The sequence below is a fragment of the Zootoca vivipara genome, chromosome 9 (genome assembly GCF_963506605.1).
Source record: "Zootoca vivipara chromosome 9, rZooViv1.1, whole genome shotgun sequence".
NCBI classification, from domain to species: Eukaryota; Metazoa; Chordata; class Lepidosauria; order Squamata; family Lacertidae; genus Zootoca; species Zootoca vivipara.
The window spans coordinates 29,334,870-29,352,405 of record NC_083284.1 but is presented as its reverse complement, the minus strand read 5'-3'; the positions used below and the strand labels follow the sequence as shown (position 1 = coordinate 29,352,405).

At 42.2% G+C, this 17,536-nt stretch overlaps 1 protein-coding gene across 3 annotated transcripts in view; it reads right to left on the bottom strand.

Annotated features, from left to right (window-relative positions):
- AFG2A (AFG2 AAA ATPase homolog A) overlaps positions 1 to 17,536 on the bottom strand; it is a 153,154-nt gene that overhangs the window by 82,924 nt on the left and 52,694 nt on the right. The window contains exon 15 of one of the 3 annotated variants that reach the window (XR_009558125.1): positions 14,670 to 17,379. The exons of the other annotated variants lie outside the window; for them this stretch is intronic. The gene's annotated coding sequence lies outside the window, so the exon portion shown is untranslated. Of the gene's footprint in view, positions 1 to 14,669; positions 17,380 to 17,536 lie in introns of those variants that run through there. 3 annotated transcript variants of the gene reach the window in all.

Genomic DNA, 17,536 nt, shown 5'->3' with positions numbered 1-17,536 from the left:
AATGAAGGGTTTATCACAAACATGTGTTTGTAGACATGAGAGGGTTAATGGGACATTCTGGGTTACGTGCTATAGAAACTGGAATACCTGAGAAATATATTGTGCAAGCGTGGAAAGAATTTCCCTGTAAGTGGAAGTGTGCTAATCAAGGCTGTAATGCAGGTAAAAACTTGGGCAGCAGGGAAAGTGTCAAACCAAATGGTAGCGACCTGTACTGGTTATGCTGCTGGATGCAGGTGAAGCAAAGTGAATTTGTATACAACTGATGTATGGAGATGTAGAGATAGGCTTCAGGCAGGTCCACTGAAGCCAGAAAGATGTCGTCCTTGCTGACAGATGCTAAAATTGACTTTAGAATTTACAATCAGAAGTGTCACTTCTTCACACCCTGGGTTAGCCATGTGAGGTCTAGTATGGCCCACACATCCCTTTTTTGGGGGGGGGTAACTATAAAATAATACTGAGTAAACCTTGATTGATGCAGTTTATTGGGGTCGAGTTTTATGAAACCTATTTGGATCAGATGCTAGACTGATTAACAAATTGTAGTATGCTTGGCTGAGTTCTTTGACTAAAGCGAGCTAGTGAATCTGATTGCTGGTACAGTCTTCCACAACATAACCATTGGATACTGTTTCCAGTAAGCAGTGATCTGAATTGGACCTTTGCCACCCTATGGTGAGCTGGAGAAGGCATCCTTCAGCCATGGTGGGATGGCAGGCTAATGCGCCATCACATACACTGGAGTCTGGGGAAGTAGTTGAGCGTTAAGGGTTACAGATTGTGAGACTGTTGAGGTTCTGCCAGCCAGCCTGTCATGGAATCATAGAATCGGAAGAGACCACAAGGGCCATCCAGTCCAACCCCCTGCCAAGCAGGAAACACCATCAAAGCATTCCTGATATATGGCTGTCAAACCTCTGCTTAAAGACCTCCAAAGAAGGAGACTCCACCACACTCCTTGGCAGCAAATTCCACTGCCAAACAGCTCTTACTGTCAGGAAGTTCTGTCCTGTCCCTGCACTCTACAGTTGGCTGGAGGGCTTCTAATAACCAAAGGAATATAGGATTCTGGTCATCTTCTCTCACTTCTTGTGCAAAGAGGTACATTTTCTTGTTATCCTTTGTCTCCATTAGGTTTGCTTCTAGAGGCTCTAGAAACACTTTAGTTCTGATTAATGGAACTCTTGCAAGGTGAGCCTGTGGACCAGACTCTTAGCCCCTTCTCCAATAGCACAGTCAGGTGTTCTTGCATGATTGTGTTTGGCACCATCATTCTAGCAGATTACCGCACAGCATCCAATGATGAGCCTGCTAGCAATGCTGCTGAGATGATGATATTGTACAACTGATCCTTGGTTACCATACACGTCAGCTTCAGCAGATGCCATGTCTTTTCCAGGTTAAAAAAAATGTTGGTTGTAGCTGCTCAAATAGCAGCTGAAGAAGCAGGCTATCTGTATGAGAAAGCAGGACAGCAGAGTATATTCATGGCTTCCTGACATTCCAGCTAGGATTTTGAGGCAAATATACAGGAAGCTCTGCTGCAAGCCAGTGTTGCCAATTCTGCTTGAATCACTTCATCAAATACTGCCACAAAGGGGCATAATGGATGGTTTATTGCTCCCTTGTGGGAAAGCTGCTTTTGCACCCTTTGACAGAGGAACTGAATGGCTCTCTCTTTCTTTCTAATTATCTGCCTCATTCTACCCGGACACTGAGGTCCAATGCTGAGGGCCTTCTGATGGTTCCCTCGCTGCGAAAAGCCAAGTTACAGTGAACCGGGCAGAGGGCCTTCTTGGTAGTGGCACTCGCCCTGTGGAACACCCTCCCACCAGATGTCAAAGAGAACAACAACTACCAGACTTTTAGAAGACATCTGAAGGCAGCCCTGTTTAGGGAAGCTTTTAATGTTTGATGGATTACTGTATTTTAATATTTTGTTGGAAGCCACCCAGAGTGGCTGGGGAAGCCCAGCCAGATGGGCGGGGTATAAATAATAATAATAATAATATATTATTATTATTATTATTATTATTATTATTATTATTATTATCATGCAGCTCCAGAAAAAGGGAAGATGAGAAAGCTTTATAATACTCCAGTACAAAAATAACAATCTTACCAATTTCTCTTCTAATTAGGGGGAGGGGGAGGGAGATACTTTAAGTGCATGCTTTGATGTTATTAATGTATGAAAATGATTTATCAGAGAGGAAGCCAAAAAGTAAAATCAAGTCACCAAGAATACTTGAGGGCAGAATGCAATAGTAAAAAAGAGCCACGAGCAACAAAGGAAGCTATAATAAGAACTTTTCAGATGAATTCTAATTAATAGTTTTATTTTCTTTTGTGAACTTCAGTGTGGCACCAGAACTACACTTGAATTACAACTTGCTCCCATCTGAAAGTTTTTTGGGGGCTTTCATCCTTGGAAGCTCTATTGCAGACACAAAGCCCATGCAGGATTTCATTTCACTATGAATTAGTGTCTAACATTGAGAACGCCTTTCATCATCGGCTTGTATTGCCTTCAGGTGCCTACGGTATAAATTCCTTTCTGTCTTTGTGTAGCACTTGTCTATCAGGATGTGTCATCAGTTTTACTGCAGGCAAGAGACAGACACACCTCTTCCTGAGACACAGACAACACAATTACCACAGCCACTTCGCCTTTGCCTTTATCATATCAGTTCATCACCAGCTGCTAGTCACCCAAACCTTGCTATGAAAGTTACAAACTTTCCAGGATCTCAGCTTAAGTGATGCTGCAAACTCTGTGGCTCAACATGAAGCTACTGACTGATGAACCTGCAACAGTATCAGCTGTCAAAACATAGAATGGATGGAAAATGTAATATGGCTCCAGTGTCAAGTTCCTACAGTAAGCAATTAATATAATCGAAAGCTCAATGCAAGCAGAGGCTTCCCATTGACTCCTAGAAAGGGCAAGTGCAGATATTCCCCACTGCATATCAGGACATGCCACTGCGGAAGACAACACTGTAGAAGTAACTACATTTGTTTGAGTGCTGTATTTGGTCAGATTAAGAAAACCAGTTAGTTCCCACCAACTCTTTAAAAATGTGGTAGTCATAGAATTGTAGAGTTGGAAGGGACCCCAAGGATCATCTAGTCCAACCTCCAGCAATGCAGGAATCTCAACTAGAACATACATGGCAGATGACCATACAACCTTTGCTTAAAAACCTCCAAGGAAGGAGAGTCCACCACCTCTTGTGGGAACTGTCATCATTGGGAATTTCATTTGCACAGCTCCCATGAGTTCCAATGGAGTTCATGCAAGAAAGACTCCCAGCAGATTGTTCCCTGTTCAATAGTTTTCAAGCAGCATTGTGCTTTTAAGAGACCAGTTTAACCACAAAAATCCCTGGCCAGTTTAAGGTTTCCATGAGGCTGTTTCACAGCGTTATTTGAAGCTTCAGTTTAGATTATTGCATCTTGGTACAATTTCACATCAAGCAGAGGCAGGAAGCACAACAAAGGGCATCAAATGTATATGTAAGAAAAGCTTAAGGGATGCTCAGTAGAAAAATGCAGTTCCACAGTACTGAGAAAACTAGATGCTCTAGGCCTTCTAGTATGCTGCCAGAGCATTCCAGGTTTTTTTACCATGCATCTTGACCCAATTACAGCAAGGCAGAGAAAACAATAATGTACTCAGGCAATAGAGCCAGCTAACGAAGAAAATTGGTGCAAGGGGGCAGGTAGGCAATGACTGAAATGTTCGCCTTAGCACTTTAAGCTCCTCAAACCAACGACTCAGCTGCCACCTAGCATGCCCTTTTCACAGCAGCAGTGGAATTTTCCTATAGTGCAACAGGAATAATGCAGCAAGTCCGCCTGAGCCACACAAACACCCACACTGAATGCAGTTGGCACTCTAGAAACTGGGTTTTTCCTGCCTTCTCTACTGCATAAATAAACTAACCTACAGCATCAAATGATTTTCTTTTCTAAACCCATTCAGCCTCCAAGCCGTTAAATCCCACCCAAATGTGTATTTTGCCTTTGCTTTGTTTTGTTTTTTCACCAGAGCTTTGATTCTGTTTCATAGGAAGGAAGTGATGATAAACAAATCAGAGCACAAAGCTTGCTAGCGCTGGCAGGCACTTTCAAAGCTATTGACAAAAAAAAGCTTATTAAGCACAAGTCGTCTTCCTTTTACAGTCTGCCTCCCTAATCAGGATGCAAGGAAGAACTAACTCAGTAGTTCCTCACAGGGGAAAAAAAATACTATAGGCATGTTTGATTACCAGACACAATATAGTCTGTCACACAGGCTGCTTGCCTGCCACTACCTCTCATTTCTTTTTAAAGCACTGAATGAGTCACACTGAAACAGTGCAACGGTAATAGCTAAAGGAAGGCGTGCTGCTTCCTTTACATTTCTTTAAAGCTTCATTCAGGCACATTTCTAAACTCAGGATTATGCTAAATGTGGTGAACGTATAAACTAAGGAATATACAGAGACTTGACTTCTATATTCTAAGGAAGAAGGATACACACATGGCAACAAACACAACTTTGTAAAACAGCGAAGGAATTTGCTTTATGCATAATCAGATCATTGGCCCAACTGTCTCAGTACGGTCTACACCAGGCATCCCCAAACTGTGGCCCTCCATATGTTTTTGCCTACAACTCCCATGATCCCTAGCTAACAGGACCAGTCGTTGGGGAAGTTGGGAATTGTAGTCCAAAACATCTGGAGGGCCGAAGTTTGGGGATGCCTGGTCTACACTGAATGGCAGAAGCTCTCCAGGGTTTCAGAACTCCACACAATTTTAATGTAGCTACAGCATGGGTAGCTACGGTAGCTGAAGCCCGTCAAATCTGGTTGGGCTCTAATTCCCATTATTCCTGATCACTGGCTATACTGACTGGCTCAGTCCTACTTATAAAGAACATCACAATGTGAAAAAGCCTTTCCTATTCAATGAATAGTAACATAATTTCTAGTAACTCTAATATGCCTACATACCGGTAGGTCTTTCCAGGTGTAAATTAAGTATCAGTAATCATGAAAATTCTGGCATGTCACTGGAGGAGAGTAACTCAGATTATTGAGTCACTGCCAGTTGCAATGCATTGATTGGGCACAAGAAGAATATGATTGGCAACACTCCTGTGCAGGTGCACTAAAAGCTCCACCAGCTCTTCTGATGTACAGAACTGACTGGAGAAACTGAATCTCATCATGTAATCTAGATCCTCCATAGGCTACTAATGCAATATGGAGCCCAAGCAGAGGCTAAAGTTTTTTTTCCACTGGCTAGTGCAATATCATAGCTATATTGCTGAGGCTGCACTTTTAAAGGTTCAAGTGAAATCATAATAATACACTAAGTCTGGTCCTATTTGGAAAGAGAAAGAGCAGGGGAAATGAAACATGAATGAATGCATATCATGACAGTGAACTTGTGTGGTGGTTAAAAGATTACATTTTCCGATAAGGAGGCCATATGAAGAGCTAATTGAAGCAATTTCCCCCCTACCAACTGTGTACCCTGAATAGAAATTTCACAGAGAAATTATGAGTAGTGCCGTATTATAAAACTTCACAACTTGGATTGTGTGAAGTTTTGTGGTTCAGCAGAGAAAATGTAGGCTTGGAACCTTGGTGTAAATCTCTGCTCAGTCACAAAGTCATTAGCAGCCTTGGGCAAGCTTCACACCAGTAAAAATCGGAATAAGAGTGACCTACTTTTTCAAGATTGTTTTAGGGATTAATATTAAACAGATTATAAAGCCCTTGAAGACTGCAATTCAGTGCATAGTTACTAGCATTAAGACATCAGGCCTTAGTATACCGGTATTTTGCTGATCACTTAAATGTAGTCTAGAAATCCTACTGAAAATGTAAAAAGTAAGAGTAATGATATAAATTGTAGAAAGTAATAATGATAACTACCAGCAACAGTAAAACGATAGGGTTTAGCCAAAACCTAAAACACTGACAAAAATAAATAAATCTGGCAGTGCCAGGACTGCCACATGCAGGTAATTCCAGCAGAAACAGTCATTTTTCAGAAATATATCCTGCAAAGTTTCAGACCTCATGTAGCTCAAAACATGTATGTGTGGTTATACAGTACATCTCATTATGGAGATAATACAAAACAAGCAGAAATTGATCAGTTTATTACACATTACGATTTTTAATGGTTTTATTTACTTTTCAAATTACTATTACACATTATGTTGAGCCACTGAAGACCTTCTTAATTTACTTAAAATAGTCTGTTTCTCTATTTTGAAGCCAGTAACCAAATATGAAGCTCTGAGGACTGTACATTGTCTGACTTGCATACACAACATTCTGCACACGATTTTCAGTGAGCACTTAAATTGTCTTGTCATCTGGTCCTTACCCATTTACACAGTTGCAAAGTTTGTAAACAGATGCTTTAACATACATTGGCGGAAAGAGGGGAATCAACAGTTAATAGAAAGAACAACACAGAGGAAGCAGCAGCTTACAAATTTAGCTGTCTTTATTAGAGATGCTCAGAAAAGGCATATTAGAAGGGATGAAGTCTAATTTGAAATTTAACACATTTTAATTATTTTAATAAGGAGGGTGTTCAAATTACAGGGGGGGCAGAGGGTGCCTAGATTTTATGAGGGCCCCATTAGCTGCCGTCTTTAAACAGATTATAGGAGGTCCATGATCAGGAGGATTCAGCTGGTGAAGTGTGGAAATTTCATTATGGCACAACCTACTTTCTCCTCAACAATTCAAGCTGAATAGGGAACTTAAAAGCAAAAACCAAGTGCATAACTAGATGACCTCTTTGCCATTAAAGCTATGAATCTGAGGCACGCTTCCCAGAGAGTAAACTTCTATATTAAATTTATATTATGCCTTTCTTCCTGACTGCTCAAGGCAACATATAGAATTCTCCTTCTAACTGTATCCTTGCCTCATCTGTGTGACGTATATTAGGCTGAGAAGCAGGAACTACACAAAGTCACCTGGTGAGTTTCACAGACCAGCTGGAATTTGAACATTTGTGCCCGCCATCAGGCAATGGCTTTTTCCGCCTGCCTTGCCCTACCCTCCAGCCTTAGGAGTCTTTCTCAGATGTAGCTTGGAAGAGAAGTCCAGAGATTTATTTATAATAATTTCATAAATTGTAGGTCTTTATCAATTTGATCCTTTTACATAGTTTTGTATGTATTGTGGTACTTTATGCATTGTGACTTGCTATTATTTTTATTGATTATAGTTTAGTAATTATGTATTGTAATTGTTAAGTGTGAATTTCTTTTTAATTATTCTTCGCTGATATTTAATTTCATTGTGTGATGCTATATTTTATGTTTTGTTATGTTATAATGGATTATTGACTATTACTTTACTTGATGTGTTGTTTATTTTAAAGTTATGTTTTTATTATGACTTTTTCTGTATTGGATCAGACTATTATAAAGTGTGTGATCTTTATTGTTTCTTCAGCATGTAAACTGCCTTGCATATAGTAATACAGAAAGGCAGTATACAAAATAAAAGTGAAATTAAAAATGAAATGAACACGGGTCTCATTAGCCTAAGTTCAACCCTCAACTCACTTCGCTATGTTGACCCTCATTGAAAAAAGCGGACTTAATTTCTCTGTGTGTACATGTGTGCGCATGCAGTTGTCTGTCTGAAAACAACCTCCTTCTCCAAATCTGAATTCTAATGAGGCTTCTGCAGGCACTGGACATTCATTCATTCATTTTATTTGTATACCACCCTATACCTGCACATGAAAGATGTGGGTATGTGCTGGTGTGCGTGCATTGATGTAATTATGTTGGCCGTGCTTGCTTTCCTTCAGCCAATACAAAGGTTTGTTGGGTCACGCTGGGTAGCGGAAACCTAGAATGAGCTCCTGGGATGCAGCACAAATCTTCCCAAGCACCTCTTGCTTGGTGATTACCTGGAGCAGAGATGGTGAATCTGTGGGAATTCAGATATTGTCAGACTCCCATCAGCAACAGCCCACAGAGCCAATGGTCAGGGATGATGGGAGATGTAGTCTAAAAACATCTGCAGGACTGCAAGTTCCCCATCCCTGTTCTAAAATAAACAAGAGGCAGGATTCCTTTAGGTAGCAAAGGAAGTTTCAACCAACCTGCAGCACTGAAAGGGATTTTTATTTTCTGAAAACAAAAGGGTTGGATTGGGATTTGGTGGGCTTCTACTTTTGCATTTCTAATTTAAAAGAAGATGATTGCTGAAAAATACTAATTGGTAGGTATCAGATAGCAGCTCACAAAAAAAATGCATCATCAGCCCTATGTAACAGCTACTTTACTTAGAAATTAGCTTGCTGTTGGGAATATATCATGATTTTGGAGTGCCTTTAATACCTTTACCTTTTTGCTACAAAACCTAGAAAAGAACAGACTGTTTATATGAGGGGTGGGGGTAACCAATCTGCTCTTAATCACATCTATCATTTAAAAACAGACATGAGAAAGAAGGCTACCCCTTTATAATTATGGACTTCGATAATTACCTGGTGGTTAGCAGCAGATCCATTCTCAATGCATCTTCCTGTGTCTTTCCCTTTATAATGTAATCTAATCTCCTGGCTATGCTTTCATCTGGCACCCAGTACTGCACACTGTTTATAAAACAACAATCTCATCCTGGGTAATGACAGAACAAAGGCAAAGAAAAGCAGCTTTTGTAATAATGCAGCACTTACCACTTCAAAAGTGGCTAAGTTGGTATAATTTAGGTTGCCTTCCCCTCCCCGCCACTTTTTGTTTTAAACAATTATTCTCAATGGGAGACCTGTTCTAAAGTCAGCCCTGTGCTGGACAGGATTTTCAACATAGTGGTACAATATATTGATTACGCTAATTAAGAAGTTCAGGAAAATAAAAAGCTAGCATACATAGGAAATACATAATATGTTGGTTTGCTAGCAGTTGTCTAACATTGCATCCCACTGTAATTTTTAAAATCCGTATTCTATATCACTTACTCACTTTCCAAGGTTGCAGGAGCATAACTAGTGGTTAGAATTCACATATGCCAAGATATAAATTATGTACAAACTATGATTTTAATTTATACTCTTTAATTTATGGTCTCTTCCTATTACTTTTCCCAACTTCTACTTCACTCCTCTTGAGCTGAATTTCTTCACATCCCACTGCTACTTTCCCTCATCATAGTGTTTTCTAATTTGATAACGCACTGCCTGATTAAATATTATAAGATAGGAGCACGAGAAGGTGAGACAGAAAGGCCCACTCCAATTCCTCAGCTGAGACTCCAACTGACAGTTTGCTCCTTGCCTACCTGATCTGTCTCCATTGCAGCTTATCATTATTGGGACAGTAATATACTGGAGCCCGAGCTTGCTTGTTTTGTTCATCCTACACTTCCCTCTTTCCTTTTATGCTTTGTCTGTTAGATAGTAAATATGCAAGAAGGGGCTGTTTTATTTTTATTATTTATATAGAATCTACAACATTCAAGTAAATGAACAACATCTATAAACAGCAGTCCTACTGAAAATAATGCAAGTACTTTATTGTTGTTCTGCAAGTTCATTTACTTTCCATGGGATTAGCAAAAGATACATTTCCAAGAGGATGATGCTTACAGCTAAAGAACTATAATAAATATATTGCCTTGATTTTTCTGCTTTACGCCAGTCTTTATTAATATAAAAAGTTAAAATTTAGTTTTTCAAGGGTATTTAAAGTTAACCCAGCCTATGTGTGAACAAGTTCCAACGATTTCTGACCCGTCTCTATTAAAATACAAGTGAATGAGTGGTCCGACCCAAAGCACGTGGAAATCTTGTGCGATAATGGGAAAAAAAGTATTTTTGATCTTTATATATATATATATATATATATATAAAATTTGCAGAAAAGGTCCATGAACAGCAAAACAGTCAGAAAACCTATTCGCTCAACTTCTTAAAAGTGTGTGCATATTTCAGACCAAAATTGGGTTTTGTGTTTTTGTTTTGTTCCACAAGAATAATTTACAAGCTCTTCTATTGAGGTAAATCTATACATGAAATTGGCCCCAGGTTTCAGACCTTGACAAAAACAACCGAGAAGCTTAACAGCAAGTAAAAACACTTTTGTACTATGGTAAGTTATCAAGCCATGGCGTTAGCATCTGTTTTGAAATCACTGCAGCTCATAATTCCCTTAGGCACTCTTGCAGAAAAAGTAAGCCAGTTCATTTCTCCTCCCTTTTCTTTCCCCCTCAGCCAAGTTCCGTGAGGAAGTTGTCATGACACAGAACAGATGTGAAACGTTGACTCAATTAAAACGCACGACTTCCCATGAAATGCTCATCACAGAGAAGACCGTTTACATTGTCTTCTGTCATGAAGATTGGCAGGAGGTTAAAGGAGCCGTGCCACATTCTATCAATCGAGCGCTTAGCACCAAATATTCTCTCTGTTCCTCTAATGCAAAGAGAACACATACACACATTGTTCTGCCACAAGTTCCCCCCTTTAATCCATTTCCGACATCAGAGATGACTTCAGAGATGAAAATAGTGATTAGTGAAATGCCTTTTACAGAACAAAAGCAGGTACCAAAGAGAGATAACTGCCTCACAAATATGTAGCTGACAAATTGTATTTGCAATAAATAATGCTCCAAATCAATAAAACTTTTTTTAGTTTCTGTGAATTATGCACCAACAGAAATTTATTGAAGCATTTATAAACTGCCTCCAAACAAAAATGTTCCCAAAGTCATGTACAATGCAGGATTTTAAAAGCAATATGTATAATAGCAAAAAAAATGTGAACACACCAAATCCTACAAATCCTACAAGTTACATATTTTCAGTATGCATTATAACATAATACACACCAAGGAAAATTGACTTAAGGTAAGTTTTCAATTGCAACCTAAAAGCAATATGGATACGCACTTGTCTAATTTCTATTGGAACATGATTCCAGAGAGGTGGAGCTACAGCACTGAAAACTTAGGGTTGTATCCAATGCTCTATGAGCAGAGCTCTGCTAATGCAACAGGACTTCCTATCAAGAGTACGGTACCTTTAGAGAGCAAACAGTACCGTGTTTCCCCTTTTTTAAGACACCGTCTTATAACTTTTTTTCCTCAAAAAAACACACGGTGGCTTATTTTCAGGGGGTGTCTTTTTTTTTAAGTGCTGGTACAACTGGGTCCCACTGGCTCAGGACACTCGGTGCTCTCTTCCGCGCACATTATAAACACCACACTCTAGCCTACTGTGCTATCCAGGTTTTACTGTCAACCAGGCTGGCAGCAGCTCTCCAGAATTTCAAACTTGGGGGTACCTGGGGGTTAAACCTGGGATCCTTCTGCTCCCCGGGCTCTCTCACGCCGGCCGAGGAATGAGGAGGGAGGCCGTGACCCGTCCCGCTCTGAGATGCTTGTGAGGGAAGCGCGAGGGGGACGAGGCTTGGGCCCATGCCCCTGGCGCGCGGCTGAATGACGAGCCGAAGCGGAACCTTTTCTCTGTGGGGGGGGGAGACGCGCGCGCGCGCAAACACACACACACACACACACACACACACACACACTGAGAGAGAGACACGCACAGGGAGAGAAAGAAAGAGACGCGCGCACACACACACACACACACACACACACAGAGACGCACGGGGGAGAGAGAGAAAGAGACGCGCGCACACACACACAGAGAGAGACGGACGCACGGGGGAGAGAAAGAAAGAGACGCGCACAAACACACACACAGAGAGAGACGGATGCACGGGGAGAGAAAGAAAGAGACGCGCACAAACACACACACAGAGAGAGACGGATGCACGGGGAGAGAAAGAAAGAGACGCGCACAAACACACACACAGAGAGAGACGGACGCACGGGGGAGAGAAAGAAAGAGACGCGCACAAACACACACACAGAGAGAGACGGATGCACGGGGAGAGAAAGAAAGAGACGCGCACAAACACACACACAGAGAGAGACGGATGCACGGGGAGAGAAAGAAAGAGACGCGCACAAACACACACACAGAGAGAGACGGATGCACGTGGAGAGAAAGAAAGAGACGCGCACAAACACACACACACAGAGAGACGGATGCACGGGGAGAGAAAGAAAGAGACGCGCACAAACACACACACAGAGAGAGACGGATGCACGGGGAGAGAAAGAAAGAGACGCGCACAAACACACACACAGAGAGAGACGGATGCACGGGGAGAGAAAGAAAGAGACGCGCACAAACACACACACAGAGAGAGACGGATGCACGGGGAGAGAAAGAAAGAGACGCGCACAAACACACACACAGAGAGACGCACGGGGGGGAGAGAGAGAGACGCGCGCGCACACACACACACACACACACAGAGAGAGAGACGGACGCACAGGAAGAGAAAGAAAGAGACGCGCGCACACAGAGAGAGAGACGCACGGGGGAGAGAGAGAAAGAGACGCGCGCACACACACACACAGAGAGAGACGGACGCACGGGGGAGAGAAAGAAAGAGACGCGCGCACACACACACACACACAGAGACGCACGGGGGAGAGAGAGAAAGAGACGCGCGCGCGCACACACACACACAGAGACGGATGCACGGGGAGAGAAAGAAAGAGACGCGCACAAACACACACACAGAGAGAGACGGACGCACAGGGAGAGAAAGAAAGAGACACGCGCACACACAGAGAGCGTGCGGCTGCAGCACACACAGAGAGCGTGCGGCTGCAGCGCTCACGAAGCAGCGCTGCACTTAGGGGAAGATGGCCAGGGAGGGGGGCTGCGGGGTCAAGGCAATGCGTGAAAGGGAGGGATGGCGAGGAAGAAGTGGGGAGTTAAGTGATCGGGGCTTTAACATGCCCGCACGCGCAAAAGGGAGGCTCGGAATGTGGAGATCGGTTCTGGCTGCTTCTCTTAAAGTGCCGCAAGTAACGAGCCTCTCTCTCTTTCCTCCTGCCGCTCGTGCCCTTGGTGCTTCGTGCGGCGCTGCTTCACGCTTTGTCAGCGCTGCAGCCGCCACCGCTTCTGGGCACCCACCCGACCCCGCAGGCTTCCTCCTCCTGCCGCGGCCGGCATTGCAGGAGCTGGGTCCTGCTGGCTGGTGCTCCGTGCGGCACTGCTGCACGCTTTATTGGCACTAAAGCAGCCACCGCCGCTTCCGGGCACTGACCCGACCCGGCAGGCTTCCTCCTCCTGTCGCGGCCGGCATGCTGGGTCCTGCTAGCTGGTGCGGAAGTATGGCTTATTTTCGGGGTATGTCTTATAGCTCTCAAATGGTTAAAAACCCTGCCATGGCTTACTTTCTGACTACGTATTAAAAAAGGGGAAACACGGTATTATTAGCAATGCCTTCTATGAGGAATGGAGTTGCCAAGCAGGGATAGATGGGGCAAGGATATTTCCTGCTATTTGAGACCTAAGTCCTAAAGCTTTTAAGAAGCAGAATCTCTCACATTACAAAACCATCCAAGTCCAAATTAAACTTGTCCTGGCAAAAATTCTCCCCGTGCAAGTGGGTCAGCACTTAGTGAAATCCACAAATGAAATTACAGTTTTCTCAGGAAAAGGTTCATGAACATACCAAAAGTCTGTGCTATATCCGTGACTCCAAAATTAATGAATATATGATGATAGTCTGAGCAAGTTTGTTCTCTCCTGCTCTGGAGGGTTAGGACCTGAACCAAAGGAGATTCTGACTAAACATCAGGAAAAGCTTTATGACAGTAGGAGCTATTCAACAGGACACAGAAGATACTTTTATTCCACCCACAACGCAAGGATCTCTGGGGAGAGGATACTTGAATTGACAATGCACAAATAAATGTATTGCGACGAATCCCCGCGACGAGGTGAGCTCCCGTTGCTCAGTCCCAGCTCCTGCCAACCTAGCAGTTCGAAAGCAAGTCAAAGTGCAAGTAGATAAATAGGTACCGCTCCGGCGGGAAGGTAAACAGTGTTTCCGTGCGCTGCTCTGGTTCACCAGAAGTGGCTTAGTCATGCTGGCCACAACCCGGAAGCTGTTCGCCGGCTCCCTCGGCCAATAAAGTGAGATGAGCACTGCAACCCCAGAGTCGTCCGCGACTGGACCTAACGGTCAGGGGTCCCTTCACCTTTATGTGTCTTTGACGCTTTAGCTGAGATTCCTGCATTGCAGGGGGTTGGACTAGAGGATCCTCGGGGTCGTTTCCAACTCTACAGTAATATGATTCTAAATGGTTTTAATAGCCACCCATACTGAATTTAGCTCAGGAAGTTCTATACATGGTTATCCATCCTTGTGAACCACAAGGGGACAATGACAATAAAGATTTATTCTATTCTATTCTTGATTTGTAATTTTATTTAAAGGTAAAGGTAAAGGGACCCTTGACCATTAGGTCCAGAGTCGTGACCTAATAATAATGCGCTCATCTCGCATTATTGGCCAAAGGAGCTGGCGTACAGCTTCCAGGTCATGTGGCCAGCATGACAGAGCCGCTTCTGGCGAACCAGAGGAGCACACGGAAACGCCGTTTACCTTCCCGCTGTAGCGGTACTTAATTATCTACTTCCACTTTGACGTGTTTTCGAACTGCTAGGTTGGCAGGAGCTGGGACCGAGCAACAGGAGCTCACCCCGTCGCAGGGATTCGAACCGCTGACTTTCTGACCAGCAAGCCCTAGGCTGTGTGGTTTAACCCACAGCACCACCTGTGTCCCACAATTAATGAATGGAAGATTTAACAAAGACCAAAGGCCAACCTTTGGATACAATCACAGTTAAAATATGGAAAAGCAAAGCATTTTTAGAGCACTTGTCAATTATCAGTTTCATTCTTCATATGATATAGCAATATGGGCAATGCAGGAAAAAGCAACCTTTCAAAAACAAAGGGATTAATGTCTCCCAAGCACCCCCAGTCTACAGGCACAATAAATATTTTATCAAAAGTATTTGTTAGCTTCCCATGGCAAAGTAGTATCAGAGAGGGGCAGATAAAATTAAAAATACAATAAAGAACACACACATCTCATATTAAAACCAGGTATAAATCTAAATGCGTTCATTTATCCTCTCTAGTATGCTAAATTTAACGACCTTGAACTTTATTTCACTCTGGAATGATTTGAAGATTTCAGGTACATTTCCTATAAAAATATTTTCCCATATTGCCTTTTACTTGTAAAACAAGTCTTTTCACCTCAACATTTGTCTAGACTAGTGCAAGAAAGGCTAAGACACTTGAGTCCTGGTCTAGATTGGGAAGGGCCTGTTTATAATGAATACATTCCTGTGCTTCACTGATATCTAACTGACCACTAACTGCTAGTTTTGTTCAACGGAAACAATAAACTATTATTGGAACAGTCAGGAAAGAAAGAAAATGAATAAGGAAACGGAAGCATGCCAAATTTAGAGACATTTCAAATAGTGCAGCTGTAGTGCTCATTGATAATCTGCTCTGCCAGCTGAAAGATGTCCAACCCATATTCTGTTCTCCTCTCCCAGCTCCGCTGCCCTATTGTGCTCAAATGAAGCAGATTATATCGAACGTGAAAAAAGTTTCCATCAGCTTTTACAAAGATAGAACAATTATATCTATAAAATATTTGTAATAAAAGTTCACTGTTTCCGTAATATAAATTGCTCATTACATATTGCTACTGGAAAGGGGGGGGGGTTTACAGAGTTGGGCTAGGGACTGCAGGTGTTGTGTTGCAGCCAAGGGAGTAGGAATAGTGCATCAAACAATATTCAACAAAGTTTCTAGGCCTTGGAACACAGGTGATTGGGCAAGTTTAGAGGGGGCACAAATCTCCACCATTAATCATGGGCAGTTTGCCATCAATAATCAGAACAAAATTTTCAGAGGAAGAAGATGCCACTGAACAGGCCCGTAGCTGGAGGCCAAAGTTAGCAAGACATCTAGGAACAGCCTAAAGACAAGCCAATATCCAAGCTGGGTGGCAGCTGAGTTAAGGAATCTATATCATGGCTCAGGGCTGGTTCACCAGTTTTGCAATCAAAGGGTTGCAGGTTTAAACACCTGCCTGAAACTTTGGAGAGCTACTTCCAGCGTATCTGCTAGGGCTCCTGAAACCCCTCACTTCTTCAAGATTGGGGTGAGCATAACAATATCTTTACCATAAAATACCACGGGTATTTTAGGAACATAAAAGTAAACTTGCAGGCCCACTTTTATATGAAAAGAAAGATTGATTTAAGTAACTAATTAAATCAATGAATTCCAAGCACATTCCTCATTTATCTTGCAGCCATTTATTGTTAGCCTTCTCCAGCTAACCTCATTCTAGGAAACAGTTACCTTTAGACAGCTACCATAAATGAAATGTTTATTATCTTTAGAGGAATTTATTTATACTTTTCTTCCAAAAATGATAAAAGAGGCTATGGATAATTTCAATGATTCAATTTACATTTTCCTCAGAATACAATAAAACTAATGTCCATCGAAAGCAAGTAAGTCTCTACAGCTAAGAATGTTCTTTTAAAACTAAGAATGTTTTTTAAAAGGCATTAACATCTGGATGAGCTGGATTAGCTCAGTCAGTAGAGCATCTCAGGATCATGAGTTCAAGCCCCATGTTGGGCAAAAGACTCCTGCATTGCAGGGGATTGGACTAGATGACCCTTGTGATCCCTTCCAACTCTACTATTCTACGTTCTTTGTCTTACATATATCAAAATAAAATTCTCAACTGACCCAACGCCTGACAGCTATTCTGAAAGGTTTTATCAACAAAATTTAGACGTGACTTTCGTTTAAAACACAGACCTCAAAAACTGGTTTATAGCCTGCACGTATTCAGAGGCTCTGATCATATTATATTGGTTACATATGTCAGTTCACACTGAGGAAGATGCCAAGCTGGGGATTGTATCTGGTGAATAGCTGAGATTCCCACTGAGGTTTTATTTGTTCTTTGCTTTTTAAACACAGAGGATAAAAATTAACATTCAACTAACACTGGATGTTCAGTGTTGGATACCGGAGGACAGGTTAGATGTTGTGGGCTACAGTTTCCACCCCTCCTGACCATGGGCCATTGGTGGCTGGGGCTGATGGGAGTTGGAGTCTGAAGAATCTGAAGAAGTATCTGAAGAAGTGTGCATGCACACGAAAGCTCATACCTATGGCAAACTTAAGTTGGTCTCTAAGGTGTTGCTGGAAGGAATTTTTTTATTTTGTTTCGACTATGTCAAACCAACACGGCTACCTACCTGCAACTAGAAAAAAAATCTGTTGAAAATAGAACAATTTTTGATAAAGCGCAAAAGCAGACTGTACCATAATAGGCATGAAAAGACTTTCTATCGCTACATGAACTTGCCTAAATGTTGAACTTGTCTTCCAAGGCCCTTCTTTGAGTTCCTTCTGCGACGAAAGTCCTTTACTTTCCGTCTTTTTAACTCTGACCTCTCAATTATTAAAAGCACTAATAGGGATTTCTGAGGTAAATCAAACCTCCCACTTATCCCTCTAGCCTTTCTTTAAACCCTCTGCACTTGTGGGTTTTCAAAAATAAAAG